This window comes from Schistocerca cancellata, chromosome 4 (genome assembly GCF_023864275.1).
Source record: "Schistocerca cancellata isolate TAMUIC-IGC-003103 chromosome 4, iqSchCanc2.1, whole genome shotgun sequence".
Taxonomy (NCBI): domain Eukaryota; kingdom Metazoa; phylum Arthropoda; class Insecta; order Orthoptera; family Acrididae; genus Schistocerca; species Schistocerca cancellata.
Window position 1 is genome coordinate 8,190,902 of NC_064629.1, and position 14,571 is coordinate 8,205,472.

General features: G+C 55.2%; 15 non-coding genes across 15 annotated transcripts; all 15 read right to left on the minus strand.

The window, feature by feature from the left end:
- Positions 1–606: 606 nt before the first annotated feature.
- LOC126186192 (5S ribosomal RNA) lies at positions 607–725 on the minus strand. The gene has a single exon (XR_007537293.1). It is a non-coding gene; the product is annotated as a 5S ribosomal RNA (ribosomal RNA).
- Positions 726–1,559: 834 nt separating this feature from the next.
- Positions 1,560–1,678, minus strand: LOC126186211 (5S ribosomal RNA). Its single transcript, XR_007537313.1, has one exon. It is a non-coding gene; the product is annotated as a 5S ribosomal RNA (ribosomal RNA).
- Positions 1,679–2,505: 827 nt separating this feature from the next.
- LOC126185317 (5S ribosomal RNA) lies at positions 2,506–2,623 on the minus strand. Its single transcript, XR_007537077.1, has one exon. It is a non-coding gene; the product is annotated as a 5S ribosomal RNA (ribosomal RNA).
- An 823-nt stretch (positions 2,624–3,446) lies between these two features.
- On the minus strand, positions 3,447–3,565 carry LOC126186604 (5S ribosomal RNA). The gene has a single exon (XR_007537669.1). It is a non-coding gene; the product is annotated as a 5S ribosomal RNA (ribosomal RNA).
- An 817-nt stretch (positions 3,566–4,382) lies between these two features.
- On the minus strand, positions 4,383–4,501 carry LOC126186212 (5S ribosomal RNA). Its single transcript, XR_007537314.1, has one exon. It is a non-coding gene; the product is annotated as a 5S ribosomal RNA (ribosomal RNA).
- An 818-nt stretch (positions 4,502–5,319) lies between these two features.
- On the minus strand, positions 5,320–5,438 carry LOC126186213 (5S ribosomal RNA). The gene has a single exon (XR_007537315.1). It is a non-coding gene; the product is annotated as a 5S ribosomal RNA (ribosomal RNA).
- Positions 5,439–6,270: 832 nt separating this feature from the next.
- Positions 6,271–6,389, minus strand: LOC126185282 (5S ribosomal RNA). Its single transcript, XR_007537043.1, has one exon. It is a non-coding gene; the product is annotated as a 5S ribosomal RNA (ribosomal RNA).
- Positions 6,390–7,205: 816 nt separating this feature from the next.
- LOC126186618 (5S ribosomal RNA) lies at positions 7,206–7,324 on the minus strand. Its single transcript, XR_007537682.1, has one exon. It is a non-coding gene; the product is annotated as a 5S ribosomal RNA (ribosomal RNA).
- An 834-nt stretch (positions 7,325–8,158) lies between these two features.
- LOC126185343 (5S ribosomal RNA) lies at positions 8,159–8,277 on the minus strand. Its single transcript, XR_007537103.1, has one exon. It is a non-coding gene; the product is annotated as a 5S ribosomal RNA (ribosomal RNA).
- Positions 8,278–9,094: 817 nt separating this feature from the next.
- LOC126186619 (5S ribosomal RNA) lies at positions 9,095–9,213 on the minus strand. The gene has a single exon (XR_007537683.1). It is a non-coding gene; the product is annotated as a 5S ribosomal RNA (ribosomal RNA).
- Positions 9,214–10,045: 832 nt separating this feature from the next.
- Positions 10,046–10,164, minus strand: LOC126185358 (5S ribosomal RNA). The gene has a single exon (XR_007537117.1). It is a non-coding gene; the product is annotated as a 5S ribosomal RNA (ribosomal RNA).
- An 832-nt stretch (positions 10,165–10,996) lies between these two features.
- On the minus strand, positions 10,997–11,115 carry LOC126186215 (5S ribosomal RNA). Its single transcript, XR_007537317.1, has one exon. It is a non-coding gene; the product is annotated as a 5S ribosomal RNA (ribosomal RNA).
- An 832-nt stretch (positions 11,116–11,947) lies between these two features.
- LOC126186602 (5S ribosomal RNA) lies at positions 11,948–12,066 on the minus strand. The gene has a single exon (XR_007537667.1). It is a non-coding gene; the product is annotated as a 5S ribosomal RNA (ribosomal RNA).
- An 832-nt stretch (positions 12,067–12,898) lies between these two features.
- LOC126186334 (5S ribosomal RNA) lies at positions 12,899–13,017 on the minus strand. Its single transcript, XR_007537432.1, has one exon. It is a non-coding gene; the product is annotated as a 5S ribosomal RNA (ribosomal RNA).
- An 822-nt stretch (positions 13,018–13,839) lies between these two features.
- Positions 13,840–13,958, minus strand: LOC126185272 (5S ribosomal RNA). Its single transcript, XR_007537034.1, has one exon. It is a non-coding gene; the product is annotated as a 5S ribosomal RNA (ribosomal RNA).
- Positions 13,959–14,571: the final 613 nt, after the last annotated feature.

Sequence of the window (14,571 nt, forward strand, 5' to 3'; positions counted from 1 at the left end):
TGGGCGCGTGCAGCCTTCGACACTAGCGGAGGACGCATCTTGTCCCTGGTGTTCAGCGGAGGGCCTGTGCGGGGTGTGGCAGTGTCGTGCTGGAGGGCGCCACTGGTAGCGATGTGGGCTTCCTCGCCTCGCCTCGCCTCGCCTCGCCTCGCCTCACACCAGGTGTCTGCGTAGTTTGCAGTGCATTCGCACCATTCCTATCCCTGTCCCTGTCCCCGTCCCGACTTGTCCCGACTTTGCTCGACTGCCGCTCGCTGCCGCTCGGGTCGTGGTCCATATGACAGCGCAAGCACGACAAACGTCTGCGGGACGAGACGAGACGACTAAGGAATACATTCGTGGTTACAAATCAAATTTGGAACTCTACACTCCTACACAACAATAGGCGGTGACGTATTTCAGAAATCACCTGTCGATTCGTAGTGTTTTGTCGTTTCCAAAGTCTTCTTGCCAAACTTGGTTAGCACATTCTCCCTCAAACTGAGTTAATTACTGCATTTTCGTACCATTACAGTAGTTTAAAAGGCTTAAGGAAGCATCTTTGTCACAACAGAAAGGTAGTTTGAAAATTGGGCTGGCGACATAACAAAAAAACAAAAGGAAGGGAGCCAACAGCACCCGGGTTTCCCAGGAGGTCACCCATCCAAGTACTAGCCGGGCCCGATGATGCTTAACTTCGGTGATCGGACGAGAACCGGTGTATTCATCATGGTATGGCCGTTGGCGCTCATCTAATGTAGGAGCACGGCAGAATTCGCGTTCGGCTTTTCTCCCAACACACAAAATGTTAGTTTTCGGCCGCATTTGACGAAAGCGCTTCCTTCCGCAACCGCCAGTTCCTCGAGGACGCCGCGGGGAGGCGCGGCCGGCGTCCCAGCAGAGCGACGGCCGAATTGGCGGGCGCACCGCCGCGTGTGTGAGACGCACTGCTGCTCGTTGCACCCCCTGTCATTCGCTGGGCGCGTGCAGCCTTCGACACTAGCGGAGGACGCATCTTGTCCCTGGTGTTCAGCGGAGGGCCTGTGCGGGGTGTGGCAGTGTCGTGCTGGAGGGCGCCACTGGTAGCGATGTGGGCTTCCTCGCCTCGCCTCGCCTCGCCTCGCCTCACACCAGGTGTCTGCGTAGTTTGCAGTGCATTCGCACCATTCCTATCCCTGTCCCTGTCCCCGTCCCGACTTGTCCCGACTTTGCTCGACTGCCGCTCGCTGCCGCTCGGGTCGTGGTCCAAATGACAGCGCAAGCACGACAAACGTCTGCGGGACGAGACGAGACGACTAAGGAATACATTCGTGGTTACAAATCAAATTTGGAACTCTACACTCCTACACAACAATAGTCGGTGACGTATTTCAGAAATCACCTGCCGATTCGTAGTGTTTTGTCGTTTCCAAAGTCTTCTTGCCAAACTTGGTTAGCACATTCTCCCTCAAACTGAGTTAATTACTGCATTTTCGTACCATTACAGTAGTTTAAAAGGCTTAAGGAAGCATCTTTGTCACAACAGAAAGGTAGTTTGAAAATTGGGTTGGCGACATAATAAAAAAAAACAAAAGGAAGGGAGCCAACAGCACCCGGGTTTCCCAGGCGGTCACCCATCCAAGTACTAGCCGGGCCCGATGATGCTTAACTTCGGTGATCGGACGAGAACCGGTGTATTCATCATGGTATGGCCGTTGGCGCTCATCTAATGTAGGAGCACGGCAGATTTCGCATTCGGCTTTTCTCCCAACACACAAAATGTTAGTTTTCGGCCGCATTTGACGAAAGCGCTTCCTTCCGCAACCGCCAGTTCCTCGACGCCGGCGCGGGGAGGCGCGCCCGGCGTCCCAGCAGAGCGACGGCCGAATTGGCGGGCGCACCGCCGCGTGTGTGAGACGCACTGCTGCTCGTTGCACCCCCTGTCATTCGCTGGGCGCGTGCAGCCTTCGACACTAGCGGAGGACGCATCTTGTCCCTGGTGTTCAGCGGAGGGCCTGTGCGGGGTGTGGCAGTGTCGTGCTGGAGGGCGCCACTGGTAGCGATGTGGGCTTCCTCGCCTCGCCTCGCCACGCCTCACACCAGGTGTCTGCGTAGTTTGCAGTGCATTCGCACCATTCCTATCCCTGTCCCTGTCCCCGTCCCGACTTGTCCCGACTTTGCTCGACTGCCGCTCGCTGCCGCTCGGGTCGTGGTCCATATGACAGCGCAAGCACGACAAACGTCTGCGGGACGAGACGAGACGACTAAGGAATACATTCGTGGTTACAAATCAAATTTGGAACTCTACACTCCTACACAACAATAGGCGGTGACGTATTTCAGAAATCACCTGCCGATTCGTACTGTTTTGTCGTTTTCAAAGTCTTCTTGGCAAACTTGGTTAGCACATTCTCCCTCAAACTGAGTTAATTACTGCATTTTCGTACCATTACAGTAGTTTAAAAGGCTTAAGGAAGCATCTTTGTCACAACAGAAAGGTAGTTTGAAAATTGGGCTGGCGACATAACAAAAAAACAAAAGGAAGGGAGCCAACAGCACCCGGGTTTCCCAGGCGGTCACCCATCCAAGTACTAGCAGGCCCGATGATGCTTAACGTCGGTGATCGGACGAGAACCGGTGTATTCATCATGGTATGGCCGTTGGCGCTCATCTAATGTAGGAGCACGGCAGAATTCGCGTTCGGCTTTTCTCCCAACACACAAAATGTTAGTTTTCGGCCGCATTTGACGAAAGCGCTTCCTTCCGCAACCGCCAGTTCCTCGAGGACGGCGCGGGGAGGCGCGGCCGGCGTCCCAGCAGAGCGACGGCCGAATTGGCGGGCGCACCGCCGCGTGTGTGAGACGCACTGCTGCTCGTTGCACCCCCTGTCATTCGCTGGGCGCGTGCAGCCTTCGACACTAGCGGAGGACGCATCTTGTCCCTGGTGTTCAGCGGAGGGCCTGTGCGGGGTGTGGCGGTGTCGTGCTGGAGGGCGCCACTGGTAGCGATGTGGGCTTCCTCTCCTCGCCTCGCCTCACACCAGGTGTCTGCGTAGTTTGCAGTGCATTCGCACCATTCCTATCCCTGTCCCTGTCCCCGTCCCGACTTGTCCAGACTTTGCTCGACTGCCGCTCGCTGCCGCTCGGGTCGTGGTCCATATGACAGCGCAAGCACGACAAACGTCTGCGGGACGAGACGAGACGACTAAGGAATACATTCGTGGTTACAAATCAAATTTGGAACTCTACACTCCTACACAACAATAGGCGGTGACGTATTTCAGAAATCACCTGCCGAATCGTACTGTTTTGTCGTTTTCAAAGTCTTCTTGGCAAACTTGGTTAGCACATTCTCCCTCAAACTGAGTTAATTACTGCATTTTCGTACCATTACAGTAGTTTAAAAGGCTTAAGGAAGCATCTTTGTCACAACAGAAAGGTAGTTTGAAAATTGGGCTGGCGACATTATAAAAAAAACAAAAGGAAGGGAGCCAACAGCACCCGGGTTTCCCAGGCGGTCACCCATCCAAGTACTAGCCGGGCCCGATGATGCTTAACTTCGTTGTTCGAACGAGAACCGGTGTATTCATCATGGTATGGCCGTTGGCGCTCATCTAATGTAGGAGCACGGCAGAATTCGCGTTCGGCTTTTCTCCCAACACACAAAATGTTAGTTTTCGGCCGCATTTGACGAAAGCGCTTCCTTCCGCAACCGCCAGTTCCTCGAGGACGGCGCGGGGAGGCGCGCCCGGCGTCGCAGCAGAGCGACGGCCGAATTGGCGGGCGCACCGCCGCGTGTGTGAGACGCACTGCTGCTCGTTGCACCCCCTGTCATTCGCTGGGCGCGTGCAGCCTTCGACACTAGCGGAGGACGCATCTTGTCCCTGGTGTTCAGCGGAGGGCCTGTGCGGGGTGTGGCAGTGTCGTGCTGGAGGGCGCCACTGGTAGCGATGTGGGCTTCCTCGCCTCGCCTCACACCAGGTGTCTGCGTAGTTTGCAGTGCATTCGCACCATTCCTATCCCTGTCCCTGTCCCCGTCCCGACTTGTCCCGACTTTGCTCGACTGCCGCTCGCTGCCGCTCGGGTCGTGGTCCATATGACAGCGCAAGCACGACAAACGTCTGCGGGACGAGACGAGACGACTAAGGAATACATTCGTGGTTACAAATCAAATTTGGAACTCTACACTCCTACACAACAATAGGCGGTGACGTATTTCAGAAATCACCTGCCGATTCGTACTGTTTTGTCGTTTTCAAAGTCTTCTTGGCAAACTTGGTTAGCACATTCTCCCTCAAACTGAGTTAATTACTGCATTTTCGTACCATTACAGTAGTTTAAAAGGCTTAAGGATGCTTCTTTGTCACAACAGAAAGGTAGTTTGAAAATTGGGCTGGCGACATAACAAAAAAACAAAAGGAAGGGAGCCAACAGCACCCGGGTTTCCCAGGCGGTCACCCATCCAAGTACTAGCCGGGCCCGATGATGCTTAACTTCGGTGATCGGACGAGAACCGGTGTATTCATCATGGTATGGCCGTTGGCGCTCATCTAATGTAGGAGCACGGCAGAATTCGCGTTCGGCTTTTCTCCCAACACACAAAATGTTAGTTTTCGGCCGCATTTGACGAAAGCGCTTCCTTCCGCAACCGCCAGTTCCTCGAGGACGGCGCGGGGAGGCGCGCCCGGCGTCGCAGCAGAGCGACGGCCGAATTGGCGGGCGCACCGCCGCGTGTGTGAGACGCACTGCTGCTCGTTGCACCCCCTGTCATTCGCTGGGCGCGTGCAGCCTTCGACACTAGCGGAGGACGCATCTTGTCCCTGGTGTTCAGCGGAGGGCCTGTGCGGGGTGTGGCAGTGTCGTGCTGGAGGGCGCCACTGGTAGCGATGTGGGCTTCCTCGCTTCGCCTCACACCAGGTGTCTGCGTAGTTTGCAGTGCATTCGCACCATTCCTATCCCTGTCCCTGTCCCCGTCCCGACTTGTCCCGACTTTGCTCGACTGCCGCTCGCTGCCGCTCAGGTCGTGGTCCATATGACAGCGCAAGCACGACAAACGTCTGCGGGACGAGACGAGACGACTAAGGAATACATTCGTGGTTACAAATCAAATTTGGAACTCTACACTCCTACACAACAATAGGCGGTGACGTATTTCAGAAATCACCTGCCGATTCGTACTGTTTTGTCGTTTTCAAAGTCTTCTTGGCAAACTTGGTTAGCACATTCTCCCTCAAACTGAGTTAATTACTGCATTTTCGTACCATTACAGTAGTATAAAAGGCTTAAGGAAGCTTCTTTGTCACAACAGAAAGGTAGTTTGAAAATTGGGCTGCGACATAATAAAAAAAAACAAAAGGAAGGGAGCCAACAGCACCCGGGTTTCCCAGGCGGTCACCCATCCAAGTACTAGCCGGGCCCGATGATGCTTAACTTCGGTGATCGGACGAGAACCGGTGTATTCATCATGGTATGGCCGTTGGCGCTCATCTAATGTAGGAGCACGGCAGAATTCGCGTTCGGCTTTTCTCCCAACACACAAAATGTTAGTTTTCGGCCGCATTTGACGAAAGCGCTTCCTTCCGCAACCGCCAGTTCCTCGAGGACGGCGCGGGGAGGCGCGCCCGGCGTCCCAGCAAAGCGACGGCCGAATTGGCGGGCGCACCGCCGCGTGTGTGAGACGCACTGCTGCTCGTTGCACCCCCTGTCATTCGCTGGGCGCGTGCAGCCTTCGACACTAGCGGAGGACGCATCTTGTCCCTGGTGTTCAGCGGAGGGCCTGTGCGGGGTGTGGCAGTGTCGTGCTGGAGGGCGCCACTGGTAGCGATGTGGGCTTCCTCGCCTCGCCTCGCCTCGCCTCGCCTCACACCAGGTGTCTGCGTAGTTTGCAGTGCATTCGCACCATTCCTATCCCTGTCCCTGTCCCCGTCCCGACTTGTCCCGACTTTGCTCGACTGCCGCTCGCTGCCGCTCGGGTCGTGGTCCATATGACAGCGCAAGCACGACAAACGTCTGCGGGACGAGACGAGACGACTAAGGAATACATTCGTGGTTACAAATCAAATTTGGAACTCTACACTCCTACACAACAATAGGCGGTGACGTATTTCAGAAATCACCTGCCGATTCGTACTGTTTTGTCGTTTTCAAAGTCTTCTTGGCAAACTTGGTTAGCACATTCTCCCTCAAACTGAGTTAATTACTGCATTTTCGTACCATTACAGTAGTTTAAAAGGCTTAAGGAAGCATCTTTGTCACAACAGAAAGGTAGTTTGAAAATTGGGCTGGCGACATAACAAAAAAACAAAAGGAAGGGAGCCAACAGCACCCGGGTTTCCCAGGCGGTCACCCATCCAAGTACTAGCCGGGCCCGATGATGCTTCACTTCGTTGATCGGACGAGAACCGGTGTATTCATCATGGTATGGCCGTTGGCGCTCATCTAATGTAGGAGCACGGCAGAATTCGCGTTCGGCTTTTCTCCCAACACACAAAATGTTAGTTTTCGGCCGCATTTGACGAAAGCGCTTCCTTCCGCAACCGCCAGTTCCTCGAGGACGGCGCGGGGAGGCGCGCCCGGCGTCCCAGCAGAGCGACGGCCGAATTGGCGGGCGCACCGCCGCGTGTGTGAGACGCACTGCTGCTCGTTGCACCCCCTGTCATTCGCTGGGCGCGTGCAGCCTTCGACACTAGCGGAGGACGCATCTTGTCCCTGGTGTTCAGCGGAGGGCCTGTGCGGGGTGTGGCAGTGTCGTGCTGGAGGGCGCCACTGGTAGCGATGTGGGCTTCCTCGCCTCGCCTCACACCAGGTGTCTGTGTAGTTTGCAGTGCATTCGCACCATTCCTATCCCTGTCCCTGTCCCCGTCCCGACTTGTCCCGACTTTGCTCGACTGCCGCTCGCTGCCGCTCGGGTCGTGGTCCATATGACAGCGCAAGCACGACAAACGTCTGCGGGACGAGACGAGACGACTAAGGAATACATTCGTGGTTACAAATCAAATTTGGAACTCTACACTCCTACACAACAATAGGCGGTGACGTATTTCAGAAATCACCTGCCGATTCGTACTGTTTTGTCGTTTTCAAAGTCTTCTTGGCATACTTGGTTAGCACATTCTCCCTCAGACTGAGTTAATTACTGCATTTTCGTACCATTACAGTAGTTTAAAAGGCTTAAGGAAGCTTCTTTGTCACAACACAAAGGTAGTTTGAAAATTGGTCTGCGACATAACAAAAAAACAAAAGGAAGGGAGCCAACAGCACCCGGGTTTTCTAGGCGGTCACCCATCCAAGTACTAGCCGGGCCCGATGATGCTTAACTTCGGTGATCGGACGAGAACCGGTGTATTCATCATGGTATGGCCGTTGGCGCTCATCTAATGTAGGAGCACGGCAGAATTCGCGTTCGGCTTTTCTCCCAACACACAAAATGTTAGTTTTCGGCCGCATTTGACGAAAGCGCTTCCTTCCGCAACCGCCAGTTCCTCGAGGACGGCGCGGGGAGGCGCGCCCGGCGTCCCAGCAGAGCGACGGCCGAATTGGCGGGCGCACCGCCGCGTGTGTGAGACGCACTGCTGCTCGTTGCACCCCCTGTCATTCGCTGGGCGCGTGCAGCCTTCGACACTAGCGGAGGACGCATCTTGTCCCTGGTGTTCAGCGGAGGGCCTGTGCGGGGTGTGGCAGTGTCGTGCTGGAGGGCGCCACTGGTAGCGATGTGGGCTTCCTCGCCTCGCCTCGCCTCGCCTCGCCTCACACCAGGTGTCTGCGTAGTATGCAGTGCATTCGCACCATTCCTATCCCTGTCCCTGTCCCCGTCCCGACTTGTCCCGACTTTGCTCGACTGCCGCTCGCTGCCGCTCGGGTCGTGGTCCATATGACAGCGCAAGCACGACAAACGTCTGCGGGACGAGACGAGACGACTAAGGAATACATTCGTGGTTACAAATCAAATTTGGAACTCTACACTCCTACACAACAATAGGCGGTGACGTATTTCAGAAATCACCTGCCGATTCGTACTGTTTTGTCGTTTTCAAAGTCTTCTTGGCAAACTTGGTTAGCACATTCTCCCTCAAACTGAGTTAATTACTGCATTTTCGTACCATTACAGTAGTTTAAAAGGCTTAAGGAAGCATCTTTGTCACAACAGAAAGGTAGTTTGAAAATTGGGCTGGCGACATAATAAAAAAAAACAAAAGGAAGGGAGCCAACAGCACCCGGGTTTCCCAGGCGGTCACCCATCCAAGTACTAGCCGGGCCCGATGATGCTTAACTTCGTTGATCGAACGAGAACCGGTGTATTTATCATGGTATGGCCGTTGGCGCTCATCTAATGTAGGAGCACGGCAGAATTCGCGTTCGGCTTTTCTCCCAACACACAAAATGTTAGTTTTCGGCCGCATTTGACGAAAGCGCTTCCTTCCGCAACCGCCAGTTCCTCGAGGACGGCGCGGGGAGGCGCGCCCGGCGTCCCAGCAGAGCGACGGCCGAATTGGCGGGCGCACCGCCGCGTGTGTGAGACGCACTGCTGCTCGTTGCACCCCCTGTCATTCGCTGGGCGCGTGCAGCCTTCGACACTAGCGGAGGACGCATCTTGTCCCTGGTGTTCAGCGGAGGGCCTGTGCGGGGTGTGGCAGTGTCGTGCTGGAGGGCGCCACTGGTAGCGATGTGGGCTTCCTCGCCTCGCCTCACACCAGGTGTCTGCGTAGTTTGCAGTGCATTCGCACCATTCCTATCCCTGTCCCTGTCCCCGTCCCGACTTGTCCCGACTTTGCTCGACTGCCGCTCGCTGCCGCTCAGGTCGTGGTCCATATGACAGCGCAAGCACGACAAACGTCTGCGGGACGAGACGAGACGACTAAGGAATACATTCGTGGTTACAAATCAAATTTGGAACTCTACACTCCTACACAACAATAGGCGGTGACGTATTTCAGAAATCACCTGCCGATTCGTACTGTTTTGTCGTTTTCAAAGTCTTCTTGGCAAACTTGGTTAGCACATTCTCCCTCAAACTGAGTTAATTACTGCATTTTCGTACCATTACAGTAGTATAAAAGGCTTAAGGAAGCTTCTTTGTCACAACAGAAAGGTAGTTTGAAAATTGGGCTGCGACATAACAAAAAAAACAAAAGGAAGGGAGCCAACAGCACCCGGGTTTTCTAGGCGGTCACCCATCCAAGTACTAGCCGGGCCCGATGATGCTTAACTTCGGTGATCGGACGAGAACCGGTGTATTCATCATGGTATGGCCGTTGGCGCTCATCTAATGTTGGAGCACGGCAGAATTCGCGTTCGGCTTTTCTCCCAACACACAAAATGTTAGTTTTCGGCCGCATTTGACGAAAGCGCTTCCTTCCGCAACCGCCAGTTCCTCGAGGACGGCGCGGGGAGGCGCGCCCGGCGTCCCAGTAAAGCGACGGCCGAATTGGCGGGCGCACCGCCGCGTGTGTGAGACGCACTGCTGCTCGTTGCACCCCCTGTCATTCGCTGGGCGCGTGCAGCCTTCGACACTAGCGGAGGACGCATCTTGTCCCTGGTGTTCAGCGGAGGGCCTGTGCGGGGTGTGGCAGTGTCGTGCTGGAGGGCGCCACTGGTAGCGATGTGGGCTTCCTCGCCTCGCCTCGCCTCGCCTCGCCTCACACCAGGTGTCTGCGTAGTTTGCAGTGCATTCGCACCATTCCTATCCCTGTCCCTGTCCCCGTCCCGACTTGTCCCGACTTTGCTCGACTGCCGCTCGCTGCCGCTCGGGTCGTGGTCCATATGACAGCGCAAGCACGACAAACGTCTGCGGGACGAGACGAGACGACTAAGGAATACATTCGTGGTTACAAATCAAATTTGGAACTCTACACTCCTACACAACAATAGGCGGTGACGTATTTCAGAAATCACCTGCCGATTCGTACTGTTTTGTCGTTTTCAAAGTCTTCTTGGCAAACTTGGTTAGCACATTCTCCCTCAAACTGAGTTAATTACTGCATTTTCGTACCATTACAGTAGTTTAAAAGGCTTAAGGAAGCATCTTTGTCACAACAGAAAGGTAGTTTGAAAATTGGGCTGGCGACATAACAAAAAAACAAAAGGAAGGGAGCCAATAGCACCCGGGTTTCCCAGGCGGTCACCCATCCAAGTACTAGCCGGGCCCGATGATGCTTCACTTCGTTGATCGGACGAGAACCGGTGTATTCATCATGGTATGGCCGTTGGCGCTCATCTAATGTAGGAGCACGGCAGAATTCGCGTTCGGCTTTTCTCCCAACACACAAAATGTTAGTTTTCGGCCGCATTTGACGAAAGCGCTTCCTTCCGCAACCGCCAGTTCCTCGAGGACGGCGCGGGGAGGCGCGCCCGGCGTCCCAGCAGAGCGACGGCCGAAATGGCGGGCGCACCGCCGCGTGTGTGAGACGCACTGCTGCTCGTTGCACCCCCTGTCATTCGCTGGGCGCGTGCAGCCTTCGACACTAGCGGAGGACGCATCTTGTCCCTGGTGTTCAGCGGAGGGCCTGTGCGGGGTGTGGCAGTGTCGTGCTGGAGGGCGCCACTGGTAGCGATGTGGGCTTCCTCGCCTCGCCTCGCCTCGCCTCGCCTCACACCAGGTGTCTGCGTAGTTTGCAGTGCATTCGCACCATTCCTATCCCTGTCCCTGTCCCCGTCCCGACTTGTCCCGACTTTGCTCGACTGCCGCTCGCTGCCGCTCGGGTCGTGGTCCATATGACAGCGCAAGCACGACAAACGTCTGCGGGACGAGACGAGACGACTAAGGAATACATTCGTGGTTACAAATCAAATTTGGAACTCTACACTCCTACACAACAATAGGCGGTGACGTATTTCAGAAATCACCTGCCGATTCGTACTGTTTTGTCGTTTTCAAAGTCTTTTTGGCAAACTTGGTTAGCACATTCTCCCTCAAACTGAGTTAATTACTGCATTTTCGTACCATTACAGTAGTTTAAAAGGCTTAAGGAAGCATCTTTGTCACAACAGAAAGGTAGTTTGAAAATTGGGCTGGCGACATAACAAAAAAACAAAAGGAAGGGAGCCAACAGCACCCGGGTTTCCCAGGCGGTCACCCATCCAAGTACTAGCCGGGCCCGATGATGCTTAACTTCGGTGATCGGACGAGAACCGGTGTATTCATCATGGTATGGCCGTTGGCGCTCATCTAATGTAGGAGCACGGCAGAATTCGCGTTCGGCTTTTCTCCCAACACACAAAATGTTAGTTTTCGGCCGCATTTGACGAAAGCGCTTCCTTCCGCAACCGCCAGTTCCTCGAGGACGGCGCGGGGAGGCGCGCCCGGCGTCCCAGCAGAGCGACGGCCGAATTGGCGGGCGCACCGCCGCGTGTGTGAGACGCACTGCTGCTCGTTGCACCCCCTGTCATTCGCTGGGCGCGTGCAGCCTTCGACACTAGCGGAGGACGCATCTTGTCCCTGGTGTTCAGCGGAGGGCCTGTGCGGGGTGTGGCAGTGTCGTGCTGGAGGGCGCCACTGGTAGCGATGTGGGCTTCCTCGCCTCGCCTCGCCTCGCCTCGCCTCACACCAGGTGTCTGCGTAGTTTGCAGTGCATTCGCACCATTCCTATCCCTGTCCCTGTCCCCGTCCAGACTTGTCCCGACTTTGCTCGACTGCCGCTCGCTGCCGCTCGGGTCGTGGTCCATATGACAGCGCAAGCACGACAAACGTCTGCGGGACGAGACGAGACGACTAAGGAATACATTCGTGGTTACAAATCAAATTTGGAACTCTACACTCCTACACAACAATAGGCGGTGACGTATTTCAGAAATCACCTGCCGATTCGTACTGTTTTGTCGTTTTCAAAGGCTCCTTGGCAAACTTGGTTAGCACATTCTCCCTCAAACTGAGTTAATTACTGCATTTTCGTACCATTACAGTAGTTCAAAAGGCTTAAGGAAGCATCTTTGTCACAACAGAAAGGTAGTTTGAAAATTGGGCTGGCGACATAACAAAAAAACAAAAGGAAGGGAGCCAACAGCACCCGAGTTTCCCAGGCGGTCACCCATCCAAGTACTAGCCGGGCCCGATGATGCTTAACTTCGGTGATCGGACGAGAACCGTTGTATTCATCATGGTATGGCCGTTGGCGCTCATCTAATGTAGGAGCACGGCAGAATTCGCGTTCGGCTTTTCTCCCAACACACAAAATGTTAGTTTTCGGCCGCATTTGACGAAAGCGCTTCCTTCCGCAACCGCCAGTTCCTCGAGGACGGCGCGGGGAGGCGCGCCCGGCGTCCCAGCAGAGCGACGGCCGAATTGGCGGGCGCACCGCCGCGTGTGTGAGACGCACTGCTGCTCGTTGCACCCCGTGTCATTCGCTGGGCGCGTGCAGCCTTCGACACTAGCGGAGGACGCATCTTGTCCCTGGTGTTCAGCGGAGGGCCTGTGCGGGGTGTGGCAGTGTCGTGCTGGAGGGCGCCACTGGTAGCGATGTGGGCTTCCTCGCCTCGCCTCGCCTCGCCTCGCCTCACACCAGGTGTCTGCGTAGTTTGCAGTGCATTCGCACCATTCCTATCCCTGTCCCTGTCCCCGTCCCGACTTGTCCCGACTTTGCTCGACTGCCGCTCGCTGCCGCTCGGGTCGTGGTCCATATGACAGCGCAAGCACGACAAACGTCTGCGGGACGAGACGAGACGACTAAGGAATACATTCGTGGTTACAAATCAAATTTGGAACTCTACACTCCTACACAACAATAGGCGGTGACGTATTTCAGAAATCACCTGCCGATTCGTACTGTTTTGTCGTTTTCAAAGTCTTCTTGGCAAACTTGGTTAGCACATTCTCCCTCAAACTGAGTTAATTACTGCATTTTCGTACCATTACAGTAGTTCAAAAGGCTTAAGGAAGCATCTTTGTCACAACAGAAAGGTAGTTTGAAAATTGGGCTGGCGACATAACAAAAAAACAAAAGGAAGGGTGCCAACAGCACCCAGGTTTCCCAGGCGGTCACCCATCCAAGTACTAGCCGGGCCCGATGATGCTTAACTTCGGTGATCGGACGAGAACCGGTGTATTCATCATGGTATGGCCGTTGGCGCTCATCTAATGTAGGAGCACGGCAGAATTCGCGTTCGGCTTTTCTCCCAACACACAAAATGTTAGTTTTCGGCCGCATTTGACGAAAGCGCTTCCTTCCGCAACCGCCAGTTCCTCGAGGACGGCGCGGGGAGGCGCGGCCGGCGTCCCAGCAGAGCGACGGCGGAATTGGCGGGCGCACCGCCGCGTGTGTGAGACGCACTGCTGCTCGTTGCACCCCCTGTCATTCGCTGGGCGCGTGCAGCCTTCGACACTAGCGGAGGACGCATCTTGTCCCTGGTGTTCAGCGGAGGGCCTGTGCGGGGTGTGGCAGTGTCGTGATGGAGGGCGGCACTGGTAGCGATGTGGGCTTCCTCGCCTCGCCTCGCCTCGCCTCGCCTCACACCAGGTGTCTGCGTAGTTTGCAGTGCATTCGCACCATTCCTATCCCTGTCCCTGTCCCCGTCCCGACTTGTCCCGACTTTGCTCGACTGCCGCTCGGGTCGTGGTCCATATGACAGCGCAAGCACGACAAACGTCTGCGGGACGAGACGAGACGACTAAGGAATACATTCGTGGTTACAAATCAAATTTGGAACTCTACACTCCTACACAACAATAGGCGGTGACGTATTTCAGAAATCACCTGCCGATTCGTACTGTTTTGTCGTTTTCAAAGGCTCCTTGGCAAACTTGGTTAGCACATTCTCCCTCAAACTGAGTTAATTACTGCATTTTCGTACCATTACAGTAGTTTAAAAGGCTTAAGGAAGCATCTTTGTCACAACAGAAAGGTAGTTTGAAAATTGGGCTGGCGACATAACAAAAAAACAAAAGGAAGGGAGCCAACAGCACCCGGGTTTCCCAGGCGGTCAATCATCCAAGTACTAGCCGGGCCCGATGATGCTTAACTTCGGTGATCGGACGAGAACCGGTGTATTCATCATGGTATGGCCGTTGGCGCTCATCTAATGTAGGAGCACGGCAGAATTCGCGTTCGGCTTTTCTCCCAACACACAAAATGTTAGTTTTCGGCCGCATTTGACGAAAGCGCTTCCTTCCGCAACCGCCAGTTCCTCGAGGACGGCGCGGGGAGGCGCGCCCGGCGTCCCAGCAGAGCGACGGCCGAATTGGCGGGCGCACCGCCGCGTGTGTGAGACGCACTGCTGCTCGTTGCACCCCCTGTCATTCGCTGAGCGCGTGCAGCCTTCGACACTAGCGGAGGACGCATCTTCTCCCTGGTGTCCAGCGGAGGGCCTGTGCGGGGTGTGGCAGTGTCGTGCTGGAGGGCGCCACTGGTAGCGATGTGGGCTTCCTCGCCTCGCCTCGCCTCGCCTCGCCTCACACCAGGTGTCTGCGTAGTTTGCAGTGCATTCGCACCATTCCTATCCCTGTCCCTGTCCCCGTCCCGACTTGTCCCGACTTTGCTCGACTGCCGCTCGCTGCCGCTCGGGTCGTGGTCCATATGACAGCGCAAGCACGACAAACGTCTGCGGGACGAGACGAGACGACTAAGGAATACATTCGTGGTTACAAATCAAATTTGGAACTCTACACTCCTACACAACAATAGGC